At 45.9% G+C, this 17073-nt stretch overlaps 1 protein-coding gene across 1 annotated transcript in view; it reads right to left on the bottom strand.

Annotated features, from left to right (window-relative positions):
• LOC149325803 (uncharacterized) overlaps positions 1-17073 on the bottom strand; it is a 128081-nt gene that overhangs the window by 48399 nt on the left and 62609 nt on the right. The gene's annotated exons all lie outside the window — the stretch shown is intronic.

Genomic DNA, 17073 nt, shown 5'->3' on the forward strand with positions numbered 1-17073 from the left:
CAGCTCGCGGAATCGGCTGCTACGGAGCCATGTCTTCCACACGCACTTAAGTTTTCATCCTTATTATTATTATTATTACTATTATTAGTAAACACAGACCATAGCTAGGCGTGCGCTATATCACAGGGCGCAGAAGGCGCGTCACAGACGCGGAACAGGGACAAAGCATCCCTGTTTGGCAGCAGTGCGCACATCGTACGCATCGCTCTAAATTCTACTGCCTTTGCAGGATCAACTACGGCGCCGTTCATCTGCCGAGAAGCTTGACCGTGGCGGCATATCGTCTTCGCACGGGCACCACCGTATCACTGTAGTGATAGGCGTATCGCAGCTTTGCCTGCTGTGATCTGTCTACGTGAGATTACCGCCAACGACCGCCTTTAAAAGATAAGCAACATCGATCTGCTCTTCAGTTTGGCAGCAGTGCGCACATCGTACGCATCGCTCTAAATTCTACTGCCTTTGCAGGTAAGCGATTTACTTCTATAGGTCGTCTTTTGACGCTATTCTGCGTACTGCTGCCAAACTTGAACCTGATTTCACCCCTGTTCGGTAAAACTGTAACCTTGTAATCCTCAAGCATGACGAAGGAAGTCATGAAAGCACTTGAAGATTTTAAACGAGAAATGAAGCACGAACTGCACTCCGTGAAGGATAGCGTCAAATTCTGGTTGGTTTATGGGGTTTAACGTCCCAAAGCGACTAAGGCAATGAGAGACGCCGTAGTGGAGGGCTCCGGAAATTTCGACCACCTGGGGTTCTTTAACGTGGACTGACATCGCACAGTACACGGGCAATGACACGTGTGACGAAACAAAAGTGATTAGCTCCGAAGTTAAAGCGCTCAGTCAAGAGGTCAGCGAACTCTTGAAATGCAATGAAAGTCTGCGAAAGGAAAACCGGCGACTAACGCAAAGAGTTGAGGAACTTGAGCAGTACAGTCGTCTGAATAATTTAGAGATAAAAGGTGTGAATTCAACAGAAAGCCCCGTGGACATAGTGATGAAAATTGGTGAGCTAATCGAAGAGCCTGTCTCTGAGGGCGATATTGTACCTGTCACATGGTTCCCACTCAGAAGTCTGATGAGACCAATATCTTAGTTCGATTTGTGAGAAGGGAGAAGCGACATGCTTTTCTTTCGAAGGCTAGGAAACACAAGATTAGAAACGACAAACTCAGTTCCGATGAAAAAGATCCTGTGTTTGTTAATGAGCACCTCACGCAGACTAACAAGAAGTTGCTCGGGGCTGCTGTTGCACGCAAAAAGCAGGTTGGTTGGAAGTTTGTTTGGACCTCCGGATGCAAAGTGCTTGCGCGCAAGAATGAGACGGGTGATGTGCTAAAGATCCGAGATCTGTCTGATTTAGACAAGATGACTGCTTAAGGTGTGTTTTGCTGATGAGAAAACTGTTGCTGTTTTTTCCCCTCATGTATTCGTCACCAACATGTCGTTATTATGACAATCATAGTTCTAACTTAACCTATAGCTCAGAGAGAGCTAGATTTTTTGCAAATCATTTCAATTTTCCTAGCATGAAAAATAAGGGCGACTTATCAGCTTGTTCTTTGAATCTTTAAAAGTAAAATTTGATGCAATCTTGTTTACAGTGACTTGGTTGACCACTAACAATGATCACGTTTTACTTCCTGGTTACAATTATAATGGTCTTGTTAGGTCGAGTGGCAGGGGCGGTGGTGTTGCAATTTATGTCAAACTTGCTATCCACAAAGGGTCATAGAAGAGTTTTCAATCATGTCTGCAAATGCTGAATCATTAGTCATAGCTTTGCCCCATACTATAGTTGCTACAGTATACAGGCCACCTGCTGGTAACCGACTACAATTTTTCCGGTTCTTGGAAAATATTTTGAAACACCTAACGTCTGCCAATCTTCTGTTTGTTCTCATGGGGGATGTCAACATAAACCTGATGTCTGATGGCAATATCACATGTGAACTAAATAGAATTATTCATACTGCCACGTATCATTGTAGCGTCCGTTCGTTAGCGGAAGGCCGCAGAAAAGGGGTGTTATCATTTTTGTTCGTGACGCGAGAAGCGACCGGACTTATCTCGATTGTTCACAGCCATGAACAGCTGCATCTACGTGTTTCTAGATTACTCTAGATGATCTCGACCTGTTATCTGAAAGTCTCCTTGCCGGCTTTAAATTGAACGATGCCACGAGCAGCGGGCATTCGTTCAATGGTTTGAAATGCTCGCGAGACGTGATTTTGGGAATGGACTTCCGGAATGAACATCGGGCGATCATCGACCTTCGATCCAAGTCGATGAAGCTTTCCACAGACAAAGCCATATCTGCAGCGACGACAGCGACTCATCGCGTTGCCTTAAACGTCCTCGACGAAGCATTGAGCGTGCCGCCCCGATCAAGTGTCGTCGCCTGCATAGGTACAGGAGACATCGAAACTGCCGAAGGCGTCGTCGAGGGGAACACCCAGCTACTCCTTGATCGAGGACTGGGCGTCGCAAGGGGAGTCGCCCAAATCCTAAATGGACAAGCCCAGGCGCTGCTAACCAACTTCACCGAAGAATACCGGCATCTAAACAAAGGTACGACGATCGCTTTCCTCGACGAGCTGGCCGACATCAGAGACATATTTGCGCTACCCGACCAACCCGTAGAACCACCTGACCAAGGCCATCAACCAACGTTTGATATCAACCCGGCATTATCACGGAAAAGACAAGACCAAATACGCAGTCTTCTTCAAAAGTACAGCGATTGCTTCTCATCAGCATCGAATGTGCGACGAACCCGGCTTGCCAAGCACCGCATTGTCACAGACGAACGCGCCCGACCACTGCGACAGAGCCCCTACCGCGTATCGCCGCTAGAACGCTGAGCTATCCGCAAGCAAGTTGAGGAAATGCTTCGTGACGACGTCATCCAGCCATCGAGGAGCCCCTGGGTAGCACCAGTCGTTCTAGTGAAAAAGAAAGACGGCACCCTTCCCTTTTGCGTCGATTACCGCCGCCTGAACAGCATTACGAAGAAGGATGTCTACCCCAACCCCCGCATCGACGATACACTGGACCGGCTGTGCAACACTAAGTACTTCTCATCGATGGACCTGAAGACCGGCTACTGGCAAATTGAAGTCGACGAAAGGGATCGCGAGAAGACTGCGTTCATCACGCCAGACGGACTCTTCGATTTCAAGGTGATGCCCTTCGGCCTCTGCTCTGCCCCAGCGACGTTCCAGCGAGTAATGGATACGGTGCTCGCAGGCTTGAAGTGGCAGATTTGCCTAGTCTACTTAGATGACGTCGTTGTCTTCTCCACAAGCTTTGAAGACCAGCTCAGAAGGCTTCGGACAGTGCTGGAAACAATCAAGTCTTGGGGCCTAACACTGAAACCAGAGAAGTGCCACTTCGCCTACGAGGAGCTGCTGTTCCTTGGTCACGTCGTAAGCAAGGAGGGAGTTCGCCCCGACCCCCAGAAGACGGCTGCGATCGCAGAGTTTCCACAGCCTAATGACAAGAAAGCTATACGCAGATTCCTTGGATTGTGCGCTTATTACCGGCGATTCGTCAAGAACTTTTCGCGCATCGGTCAACCTTTGACCCAACTTACCAAGGCTGAGGTGCCTTTTAAATGGGAATGGCCGCAAGAGGAAGCTTTCAAAGAGCTGAAGCGCCGCTTACAGTCCCCTCCTGTGCTCGGACACTTTGATGAAAACGCCGAAACCAAAATTCATACAGATGCAAGCAGTGTGGGCTTAGGAGCGGTCCTTGTTCAGAAAGATGGTAAACAGGAGAAAGTTATCGCGTACGCAAGTCGTTCATTGTCGAAAGCCGAAGCCAACTATTCGACGACCGAGAAAGAATGTCTCGCCATTATTTGGGCCACGTCCAAATTTCGACCCTACCTGTACGGACGACCATTCAAGGTTGTGAGCGACCACCATGCTCTGTGCTGGCTTGCCAATTTGAAGGATCCCTCTGGCCGCCTTGCTCGTTGGAGCTTGCGTCTTCAAGAATTTGACATAACTGTAGTCTACAAATCTGGCCGCAAGCATTCCGACGCGGACTGCTTGTCCCGATCCCCCGTCGACGCAGCACCGGAAGAGGAAGACGACGACGCTTTCTTAGGACCGGTAAGCGCGAGCAGTTTCGCGCAGCAGCAGTGCTCGGATCCTGAGTTGCAAAGCCTAGTTGCTTATCAGAAAGGAAAGACCGCATCGCCTCCCTGAGGGTTCAAGCGCCAACTGTCGTCCTTCGTCGTTCACAATAATGTCCTCCTGAAGAAGAACTTCGCGCCCAACAGGACAGAGGAACGGCGTTTACAGCGGAGCTGACGCAAGCCATTCTCAACTACAGTCAGACAAGCCATCGGAGGACAACTGCCTATCATCCACAAACCAACGGACTCACAGAGTGTCTGAACAAGACCATCGTAGACATGCTCTCCATGTACATCAACGCCGAACACAAGGCGTGGGACTCCATTTTGCCCTACGTGATCTTCGCCTATAATACTGCCGTCCAGGAGACAACCTGGTTTACCCCATTCCAGCTGGTATACGGCAGGACACCCACGGCAACACTCGATGCAATGCTCCCGCGCGTTTCCTACGAAGACAACCTCGACGTCGCCGCCTACCTTCATCGCGCCGAGGAAGCCTGAAGACTTGCGCGGCTTCGCATTCAAGACCAGCAGCACACCGACGCTCGACGCTACAATCTGCGCCGACGAGACACGCATTACAAGCCAGGTGATCGTGTTTCGATATGGACGCCAATTCGCCGCCGTGGATTGAGTGAAAAGTTGCTGCGACGCTACTTTGGCCCGTACAGGGTTCTCCGTCGCATCGGTGACCTCGACTATGAAGTCATCCCCGACGGCACGACATAATCTCAGCGACGCCGCATACGCCCGGAAGTCGTATATGTCGTACGCCTGAAGCCATATTATGAACGCTAAATGACTCGAAGTTTGCATTCTCCGTGTTTATTTTCCTTTTAAAGCATCGAGACGTTTGCTTCTTTGGGAGGGTGGTAATGCCACGTATCATTGTAGCGTCCGTTCGTTAGCGCAAGGCCGCAGAAAAGGGGTGTTATCATTTTTGTTCGTGACGCGAGAAGCGACCGGACTTATCTCGATTGTTCACAGCCATGAACAGCTGCATCTGCGTGTTTCTAGATTACTCTAGATGATCTCGACCTGTTATCTCGAAGTTTCCTTGCCGGCTTTAAATTGAACGATGCCGCGAGCAGCGGGCATTTGTAGTTCGACGACCGACGAGCACATTTGTTGCTTACGCCGCCACCGAGTGATTCAGTTCTTTTGCGGGCGCAAGTCAGCCCAAATAAATAGCTTCGTTTGCAAGTTTTGTTGCTGTCTTCCTGACTGCTGGATTGCCGCACTGCAACGTGACAATACATACGCATGCTCTAACAATATCACTTTACCCACACGAGTAACTCCTTCTACTGCTACTTTGCTAGACATTAGCGTCACAAATATATTACTTCCTGAAACTGTGTCTGGTGTGCTGATCAATGACATTAGTGATCATTTGCCAGTTTTCTGTTTTCTTCCTGCTAGATTATGTAAAGCTAAATTTTCTTTGATAACATACAAGACTAGAGATATTAATGAAGAATCTTTAGATAGATTCAAATCACTGGTTGACGAAGTTTCCTGGGACACCATATACGTCATGACCGATGTAAATTATGCCTACGAAGCTTTTCTTGATAAATTTTTTGGCATGCTATGATGAAGCTTTTCCGCTGAAGGAGAGCAAGGTTAAAAGTAAGAAGTTTAGAAAACCATGGATAAATAAAGCATTGTATGATGAAATTAAAACCAGGAATAAAATGTACAATAAATTTATTGAAAGTAGAAATACTGATCTCTTTGCTGAATACGAAAAATATGGGAACAAACTAAATAAAGAACTGAAGACAGCCAAATCCGATTACTATGTTCAGCGCTTTTCGGCAATACGCAGTGACTCCAAGAAAGTATGGTGGCAAGTAAATAATATGCTGAATAGAAAAACTCAGTCTGAACTATCAGAAATAGTTACAGCAAGCGGAGTAATGACTGGCTCTGATTTAGCAACAGCAATGAATCAGTTTTTGTTAATGTGGGCAATGCTGATTGCACTGACCCAACCTCGTGTGAAACGTACTCAAACCTAATAACACCATTATCAAATTCTATCACCTTCTATTCTGTAACTCCCACTGAAGTAGCTGGTATAATCAGAAAATTAAAAGACAACACATCGGCAGGGCATGATGATATTAAGGCTTCTCCAGTGAAACACGTGGCAACGTCCATATGTGGTGTCTTAACGTACACTGCTAATCTTATGCTTAGAACCGGCACGTTGCCAAATCACTTAAAAATTGCTCTTGTGTGTCCCGTACAAAAGGGCGGAAACAGAAATGAAATATCAAACTATTGGCCGATCTCTATATTGCCAGTGTTATCTGAAGTGTTTGAGGGAGTAATAAACATTAAACTCGAAAGCTTTCTTCATAAATACAATATTATCACTAGCTCGCAATATGGATTCAGGAAGAAAAAGTCTACAGAACAAGCACTGTTAACCATTAAAGACAAAATAATTGATAATGTTGAATGTTGGAAATACACGCTTGGTTTGTAATAAGGGAGTAATTACTCATTGGCATCCACGCCAGCGGAGCCATACGGCTACAAAGGAAAGCTATACAGCTTTCTCAGAAACTTCGTAGTTAAAGAAAAATTCGTCCCGGTCCGCGGTTCGAACCCAGGACCACCGCTTCACCGGAGCAGTCGCTCTACCAATTGAGCTAACCAGGACGGCAAGCTTATGGTAGGGCGAGAGCGAATTGATCAATAACTCGAAGTAGGAACTGTGTTGGTCAAATGTTTAGGGGAATCCCCCAAGGTGGAGTAGATTTGTAATAAGGGAGTAATTACTCATTGGCATCCACCCGAGCGCAGCCATACGTCTACAAAGGAAAGCTATACAGCTTTCTCAGAAACTTCGTAGTTAAAGAAAAATTCGTCCTGGTCCGGGGTTCGAACCCAGGACTACCGCTTCACCGGAGCAGTCGCTCTACCAATTGAGCTAACCGGGACGGCAAGCTTATGGTAGGGCGAGAGCGAATTGATCAATAACTCGAAGTGGGAACTGTGTTGGTCAAATGTTTAGGGGAATCCCCCAAGGTGGAGTAGATTTGTAATAAGGGAGTAATTACTCATTGGCATCCACCCGAGCGCAGCCATACGGCTACAAAGGAAAGCTATACAGCTTTCTCAGAAACTTCGTAGTTAAAGAAAAATGAACTGTGTTGGTCAAATGTTTAGGGGAATCCCCCAAGGTGGAGTAGATTTGTAATAAGGGAGTAATTACTCATTGGCATCCACCCGAGCGCAGCCATACGGCTACAAAGGAAAGCTATATAGCTTGCTCAGAAACTTCGTAGTTAAAGAAAAATTGAAGCGGTGAAGCGGTGGTCCTGGGTTCGAACCCCGGACCAGGACGAATTTTTCTTTAACTACGAAGTTTCTGAGAAAGCTGTATAGCTTTCCTTTGTAGCCGTATGGCTGCGCTCGGGTGGATGCCAATGAGTAATTACTCCCTTATTACAAATCTACTCCACCTTGGGGGATTCCCCTAAACATTTGACCACCACAGTTCGCACTTCGAGTTATTGATCAATTCGCTCTCGCCCTACCATAAGCTTGCTGTCCTGGTTAGCTCAATTGGAAGAGCGACTGCTCCGGTGAAGCGGTGGTCCTGGGTTCGAACCCCAGACCAGGACGAATTTTTCTTTAACTACGAAGTTTCTGAGAAAGCTCTATAGCTTTCCTTTGAAGCCGTAGGGCTGCGCTCGGGTGGATGCCAATGCGTAATTACTCCCTTATTACATATTTACTCCACCTTGCGGGATTCCCCTAAAAATTTGACCAACACGTTTGGTTTATTTCTTGACTTTCGAAAGGCCTTCGACTGCGTTCAACATGACATTTTATTACAAAAACTGGCGGACTATGGAGTGCGTGGTGTACCTCTTCCACTAGTAAGATTATAAAACAAGGTGTTCCCCAAGGATCAATTCTGGGACCATTATTATTCATTATATATATTAATGACATAACTAATATTCCTGATTCACCCGATCTAATAATGTATGCTGATGACACAAATGCCTTTTTCACAGAATGTTTCTTGCCGAGATTAGCAATAAGGGTCAATGATTATTTAAATAGGTTAGAGAATTGGTTGATGGCAAATAAACTTGGCTTGAATCTCACGAAAACCACATACATAATATTTAGGCCCATCAACTCTACTGTACAATGCGCTGTAGTTATAAAATACAAAAACAATATCATAGCACAAGTGTCCAACCACAAATTTCTAGGTGTTTGTTTCAATGAAAACCTTTCATGGAATGTGTATCTTTCAAATTTAGTGAAAGATCTCAGTAATGCTGTAGGATGTCTTTACAAAATTACTAACTTAATACCAACCTGACTCAAGATTTCATTGTATTATGCTCTTTTTCATTCCAAAATACCATTCTGTATTCTTGTTTAGGGAACCACTGGATCCGGTAACTTTAATAGGTTGCTTGTTCTCCAGAAAAAAGCTCTAAGAGCCATTGAAGGCTATTATGGGAGACCGCGAGATTTACCTACAGAACCCTTATACAAAAAACATGCTATTCTACCAGTACAACAAATTTATTATTTTGGTTTACTGCAGTATATCCACCATAACAGATTGTATGCCACTCTACCTGACAGGCCTGCCATAGTGTACCATCTGAGAACACGAAAAAAACTTGTGCCCATCACTCGGACTAACTACGGGAAAAAGAAATTAACTTTCCAGGTGCCATTTGTCATCAACCAAACTTCACTAGAACGGGAATTCTCGTCATCAACTAAGGTATTTAAAAAATGTTTTAAAAAATATTTGGAAGAGAATCCTATTTAGTTTTGTGGCCTATACTCGCTATAATATAAGTTTTTGACTAGTTTTTGTTTCCATGAAAACATCCTGCGGCATAAAATTTGCATTCAGTTCATGCTTGTTTGTTTCATATTGTTGTTATATTTTGTTGTCATTGATGTATTTAATTCATGCTTCTATATTCATATTGCTATTTCATTTGGTGTCATTGATGTACTGAATTCATGCTTGTTTGTGTCATATTGTTGTTATATTATTTAGTTTCTTTGTCCAGCATAGGCGCTAAAGGTGTGTGCTGCCGCCTGTATCAGGGAGCCAAGGCCTAGTTAGGCCTACCGCCTTTTGCTTTGGCTCCCCCTTTCATTTTTGAAAGAAAATAAACACCAAACCAAATCAAACCAAGTAAAGGCTGGAATACATGGCGTGCTTTTACGGCGGCGAGTCGGAGATTTCTTCCCGATGGCGCACACTCGACGCCTGGCGTCGCAAAAACTGCTCGCCGCCGACCTGCACCCGCCAGATATTGGGCGCGTGGTGTCCGGAGAGAACGGAGTGGGCAGCTGGCGCAACCAATAGCAGCTGAGAAAGTACCCTCATCGGGTTTGACCGCTTGTGCCTGCCGCCGCTAATATGGGTGCGATAGTCGGCGAGCTGCGCAGTGATTTTCGCACGGAAATGTTATTACTGCAAAAAGGAGCACTTCATCAAGCATGAAATGCAAAAGTACTTGATTTCAAATCAAATCAAATCAAATCAAGTTTATTTCATATTTACAGTACATGATTATGGGGTATATACATCAGGAGGCCCAAAAGTCGAGACTGCAAATAGGGCCTCCTATGGCTACATGAACGGAATACATAAACCGGCGCATGCACAACAATCCGAGGTAAAAAAAAAAAAGGAAGGCAAATAAAGCGACAAAAAGGAAAGAAGTGTACAGCAAATGAATGTTACATAGTGAGTGCAAACACAAAACGTTATTAAACATCTAAGGATTCAAACAAGTGGTGTTTTGTTGGTTTATGTTACAATAATTTTAACAGCGCAAAAAAGGGCACATTCTTTCCGTTTCTTCTGCCGTTTCTTTTTGTCTTTTCCTGTGTTGTGCCATTTTTTGCGCTGTTAAAAATGTTGCAAGCATAAAATGTCGCTTTCTTGAGAGAACACGACCTAATCTTGGATCGGAATGCCTTTGTTTCCTCCCTGAAGCGAGAAGGTGCCTATGAAAACCGCGCCGCTGGTACCAACGGCTGAGCGGGAATCCCGAGGTACGCGACTCCACGCTTTTCAGAACGTACGCGCGCTAAAATTAGTACAGTCGTGTCGAAATTAACAATTTCGTTGCTCTCAAAGACATCCTCGCTCATTTGCCGCTCGTTGAACGGATTTGCTTTCGGGGCGAGCGTTAAGCGGCGGCGTCTGCCGCTTCTTAGCTCCATGTATTTTCAGAGCCGGACGCCGTGCCGCCGCGGCTCATTCTGCCGCAACAGCTTCGTGAAAAACAAAAAAAAACCTTCCCATGTGGCCCAGGTTTAAATGTGAAAGCGGAAGCCGCCTGCAGAATCATAGATTGGCGGTGCACCTTGAGTTTACAGGCATACTTAAAGAAGGGAATTACGCTAAAAAGACACGGATACGGACGAGAAAGGACATGGACGGGCGTAAACTCGCGACTGATTTTATTCAGAAAGAACACAAATATATATATACCTAGATGCTTATCCAATCATTGCCTAAGCGCACATGCCAGGAAAGTTTTCTCTTTCTTATACATATTGATACTAGAATCGCTTACGCATTCATCACCTGACTTGTCAATGAAAAAAGCCTCTGCGAGTTCACGTGCTACCTGGTTACGAATGCGCCTTAAAATTTTGGTTCTAGCCAGCAATGGCTGGCATGTTTTATCAGGCGTAGCCAAAGGACATGCACCGCATTGTAAGGGCAAATTTGACCCTTTTCCGTTATTCATAGAAAGCCGATGCTCCCTTAGTCGTTCATTTATACAACGGCCCGTCTGGCCGATGTCCATGTCCTTTCTCGTCCGTGTCTTTTTTAGCGCGATTCCCTTCTTTAAGTATGTACGACCGACTAGCCCAACAACGTGCTCTCTTGATTTAAAGGCATCTTAGCCCCTGCTAAACAACCCGGAAGTTTTTAAACAAACAACAATCCTAAACTTACTACCTGAGTGTGCTCAGCGCGGTTAACCCTCTCCTCTTCGGCGAACGCGGTCTTTGACTCGTGTGTTTGGGGACGCAGATTGGCCCTCCGCGCCGTTTGGAAATATGACCGGTTGAGGCCATTTTTCTAGTGACTTGGGCGGGCACGAGGCCACAGCGGAGGGGCTTGTGCGTACCAGGTAGCTCTTCAGGACAACTGGTCGCGAGAGGTATATTTATTTATTTATTTACTCTCAGGGCCGAAGCATTACAGAAAGGAGTAACAGAAGAGGTAACGCAGCACTGCAATATAAAATCAGTTACAGCATTCTTAAATAAGTCGGCGTTTGTAATGGAGGCGATGGAAGGGGGAAGGTGGTTCCATTCCTCAGCAGTCTTGTGGATAAAATAGGCGAAGTGTAAGTTGGTGCGACTGCTGGGTACGCCAACTTTGAACTGTTGGTCGCTGCGGGATGAAATGTAAGATGGCGGTACAACCAACGTATCTCTGAGATGATAGTTTGAAAGGTAGATTTTGTGGTATAGGCATACACGGGAAATTCTTCGGTGAATTGAAAGATCCGGTAAGTTTAAATTTGCTTTCATTTGAGTCACACTTGTAGTTCGATGATAGAAAAGGTTGTTCTTCACGAACAACCTCTCGCAACCAAACTACAATTTAACCACCATGCACCTGCCACGGTAGGCAGGTTGTAATGATGTCACAAAGTCCCCTGACCTAGGTCGGCTATCCGCCTCAGGTAGCTTCTGTGGGGAGGTTTCTAGTATATATCGCTCACGCTCAACGACGGCGGTTTTTTGAGTGCTGGTGTGCCCTGGGCAGCAGAGAAAGCCTCCTGTGTCACACGAGTTGCGATCTTTGTAGCGATGCGTCGTGATTACTGCGTATGACATATGCTGTTGTAGGCAATAATGACTCCGGTTATCAAATGTTAACCCTGCAGTTTGGTGAAGTAACGCACTTCATTGTGCAAGTACAACCAAGGAGGTATACGTTGCACAATCATGGCAAATCGCATTTGTTCCCAGGAGCGGCTAGAAAGAACTGAAAAAAAAAACGGTTGTGCACAGACTGATCACTTGTGCGCATGTGCGAGCGCCCTATTGATTGACGTCTGAATGTTGTTCGGAAAAAGAACATGCTTATAAAATCGGACATCGCGCTTCGTTTACTTTCCGTCGCACTTGTGTGCAGCGCAGGATTAGGAACACATGCACCCACACGAAGAATGGCGCACTAACAATTGGTTTGTTGCAAGAAAGTGTGACCTCATCGCACATGCACGCACAGACTAAACAAAGACAAATTCGGATAGACACGCGCCATAAGAGGTACTAGGTCCGGCACACTCCATAATGCAGAGAAATACAAGTGTTTTTATCTATATACATTACAACTGGAGCGCTGCTTACGCAGTCAGCACACGTTTGTCTTTTGTTCTGAGCTTCCAGCAGCTCAAGTGATGATTCTTCTATGCTCTCACTGTTGCAATGTGGCGCACACTTCTTGAAATACTTGCAAATAAGTCCAAGTCTTCGTTATGCTTTAAATTTGTTTCATGCTTTTTTGTCGTTCACACATGGGCCTGCAAAGCCGACATAAACATCTAAGGCATGGCAGCGATGTTTCGCAGGCTATTCCTGATTTGCGTTTCACATACTTCATGATATGCTTTTTCCACATCCATTTTTCTCTCCTCCTTGCCGAAGATCCCAGGGCATAATGCGGTGGGGCTCACCGCAGCCGTAAAAAAGAGTGGTGCCCATACGCACTCGCAAATTACTTTATATCGTGCAATAATTTACGTAAGCAGATGACACCTCCCAGTTAGCACGTCTTTTCGCCTTCCCTTGTGTTCATGTTTGCTGGGCGTGACTTCACTTGATTCACGTCTTTGGGAACGGTTGTCACTACCGTAAAAAGGCAGCCAGCTCTCAAAACCCTTGTGAGTAATTAATACAAGCTAGCCGGCATTTCGTGAGCACTCGATTTCTCAAGCGCAGATTGCAAAGATATGTTAACTACGTACAAAACTTTTTCTCCACCATAAGATAGTTTGCGGTCTCTGTCCGACCTACAATAAAGCTTCGGTTGTCCGATCTAGATGATTTCCTGTGGCACAGGTTCATCTGTGGTTGCTTTGGTTTACCCTGTGGATGCATGTGCAACAAAGGCCGTATATTCAAGAGACCTTCTTGCGTGTCTTCATTTTGGTTTGCATTGAAAAGCAACGGAAATCGAGGCAGAGTAGGCAAAAGGAGTATCAACACCGGACGAACGCCCACCCAACCCTTAACAAGACTGCACAGAGTCAGATGTAGAATGCATCCAATGAGGTTACACGATATAACACGGAGAAGAGCATATAATGATCAAATGACGCATATAGTACATATCATTAAGAAATTAAGGGCCCCGGCTTGAACAGCATATTACTCTAAGATAAAAACAAAAGAACACGTAAAACGTACGCATTTTTGAGTACAACGAATCAAAAGGAGAAACGTAACAATGGGACAAAAGAAATATATGTATATATGCATATATATATATATATTTTTTTTCAGTTCGCAGAAAGAAAGCTTGAAAAGAAAAATTGCGAGTTAAGAGTCTGGTCTCGGGTTCTAGAAGTGAGCTGACTATGCGCTTCGTAATCACTATAGTTTTAAGGCCATATTCCAGAATTAATGGATACATATGCAACAACGTACGCACGAGGTAGCTCAGTCTTTTAAAACCGTAATAATAGGAACATTCAACACGTTCTATTTCAGTTGACGTAAACTATAACTAGAGTGTGTTAAAAAGTGTCTTCAAAAGACGGGCTGTTTCTTTTAACACACGTGTGGACATGGGTATCAAGCATTTTCTTCTAAGTTTTCTACACTGAGAGAAGTCTGCATTGTAAGGAGCACTCTCGCGTGCTATCTTTAATGCTAATGTTTGCTTCCGGGCGTATAGCTCTTTTTTGCAGTAAAAATATTTTTCTTTTCTTCGTTTTTGTTGCTTCCCCATACAAGTAATCCATAATTAAATGTGAGAGCAAACACGTTTGGAATTGGAATAAAGCTGCGTTTAGAATTTGTCCAGTAACAGCGTTCTAGACTTATTTTTCATGCCGATAGACTTAGCTATCTTCGAGCTTAAATAATCAATGTTCATACCAAAGCAAGTGCTCCTCTAAAAAACACCTGAGAACTTTATCGACGTTTCATGACGAAGAATAAGATCTTCAAATTTAAGCGAAAATAAGTGTGGTACAGTTTCGTTTTTAGATGTCAGCAGCACGTATTTGGTTTTCTTAGCTTTTAGTTCAAGGCTGTTGCACCTAAAGCATTCGAGTGCTCCGTCAACCAGAAATTCGGTCTTTCTTCTGCATGCTGTAAGCTTTGCCCTGAAAAATAAAAGGCAATGGTGTTACAGCGTACATAATCACGTCTTTTGTTTAAGAAAAATTAGTTCCCAGCATCATTGAAAGGTCATGGGACCCGGAAACGGTGTTTTGTGTATCCCAAGATACTGCAGAACCATAGCGGACAGCTATGTGGGTCGCGGTTGCCGCTACACCTGCCAACGGTGAATTTCGAAGCGTTAGTGTAACCCGTGCATTCGGCCTACTTAAAGCGCAATGTTAGAGTGCCGCACCGTCTGATATCCGTTGTTAACGGCAGCGCGTGGCTGTGGATAATCAATTCATCTTCTCAATCCGTCGTTTTGCCGAGCGGCTTAAAACTCGCTTCGTGGGAATCCGATAAGCTCCCAGCTGTTGCATCAGTAACAGCTGTCCTGGCTGAACCTGTCCAAGAGTGCAGTGCTGAACGCAAAATTCTTGGCATAATCAACGAAATGCTGATCACCACTGAACACCGCTTGCTATGAGACATTCTGGTGCAGTTCACGGCTGTGTTCGACATCTGCCAGCCCATGGACCACACTCTATTCCCACGCCTCGCACCCGTAAAATTTTCGACACCGGTTCTTCTCGCCTAATGCGTCCAAAGCCCTATCGTGTGTCACCGTAGGCGCGCAAAGTAATTCACGAGCAGCTCCAAGAGATGCTTGAGAAGGAGGTCATTCAGGAGTCGTCGAGCCCTAGGGCTGCTACCGTACTTCTTGTCCGCAAGAAAGACGGAACGTGGCGATTTTGTTTGGACTACCGCCATTTAAATGCCGTCACCCAAATGGATACCACACACTGCTGCTCAGTGCTTACCATGGAAAGCCAAAGGGGTTCGCAGTTTCTGGGGTTATGTTCCTGTTTCCGGCGTTCTATTCACTGCTTTGCCGACGCTGCCTATCTGCTAACGTGCCTTCACCACAAAGGAACATCGCTTGAATGGACTCCCGAGTGCGATGCCGCCTTTCGCCAGTTAAGTCTCTCTTGACCTCACATCCCGTCCTCCGGCATTTCGAGCCCACCGAACCAAAATAAGTTCACACTAACGTTGGCGGTGTTGGAATCGGTGCTGTTCTGGTTCAGCACTATCATAATCGGGAGCACGTTCTGCATACGCGAGCCGCTCCCTCAGCAAGCCAGAGCGCAACTACACGCATTGCTGTTACTAAACAAGAATGTCTTGCTGTGATCTTCGCCGTGCAGCGGTTCCGACCATACCTTTATGGCCACCCATTCACCATTGTGACTGCTCATCATCCGCTGTGCTTGCTCGTCAATCTCTGAGGTTCATGCGATAGCCTCGCGCGCTGGCTCCTCCGTCTGCGGGAGTATGACTTCAAATCTCGTATACAAGAGCGAGCGGCGGCAAGCTGAAGCAGACGGTCTTCTAAGACTGGTTCCATTGATGTCTTTTCCGTTGTTAAATATTTTAAGGACCATGGTTTAAGCTTATTACAATCTGACAAAAAAGGCATGTTTGTTGTCATGCCGAACGGCCTTTTTAAAGAAAAAGCGCTCCAAGCGGTTCACAAAAATTTTATGCCTGTCAAACGAAGCCAAACCAGGGTAAAAACTAAATTCATTGCTTTTTGTAGCAGCCTACAATTGTCGTCTCTGGCAATTGCCATCAATGCAAGCTCAAAGAATTCCTTCGATGTTTTTTTCGCGGCAAAAACGCACAAATCAGATATGCCATTCAGGGCCATTGTTAGCGAGAAGGGTTCATGGCAACACAACGTCAGTCGTTTTTTGCTCAGCAAGCTTAAGCAGATTCCTGTTGATGACCCCTTTCTGATAAAGAAGTCACAAGAAGTTGCCGATTTTGTGCAGAATGACGATCGGGTGGATTTAGCCTTTTCCATTGACATCCAAGACTTGTTCTATTCTGTTGCACATGCTGAGCTATTAGCTTCGGTCAGAGAAAGCATTGAAGGCTCGGGGGCTGTGGCTTTTCAGAACTGAGCTGGTATCTCGGTAGATAATTTTATGCGAAGCATACTACTTTAGCTACCACTTCAGCCCTTCACCGTGGTTATGCGCCTCCAAATCGCGTGATACATGACGTCACACCACGTGACACGATGACGTCACGACAGTAGAGAAACGGGGGCCCACCTCGCGCCGTCGCTGTGGTTGTGCGCCTCCAAATTACGTGACACGATGATGCCACACCACGTGACACGATGACGTCACGACAGTGGAGAAACGGGGGCCCACCTCGCGCCGTCGCTGTGGTTGTGCGCCTCCAAATCACGTGATACATGACGTCACACCACGTGACACGATGACGTCACGACAGATCGCCGTCACGCGCTGGGAGAGGGAGAACGATGCCATCGCACAGACGCCGGAATGTCCTCGAGCAGCATTCCCGCGCATTTCGAACGCGCGTTCACACTCGGTGTAGGTGAAACGCTCGCTCAACCGGGCAGGCGGACGCGGCTTCCGTGGCAATCCAGGCGCTCAACCAACGCGCGTCTCGGGGTTAGTCGGCGTTCCGCTGTAGCCATGCCGTTGTCTTCCCCCACGACGAAGGCTT

Source organism: Amblyomma mixtum, chromosome 10, assembly GCF_055824585.1.
Source record: "Amblyomma mixtum isolate Tamu chromosome 10, ASM5582458v1, whole genome shotgun sequence".
In the NCBI taxonomy this organism is placed as follows: Eukaryota; Metazoa; Arthropoda; class Arachnida; order Ixodida; family Ixodidae; genus Amblyomma; species Amblyomma mixtum.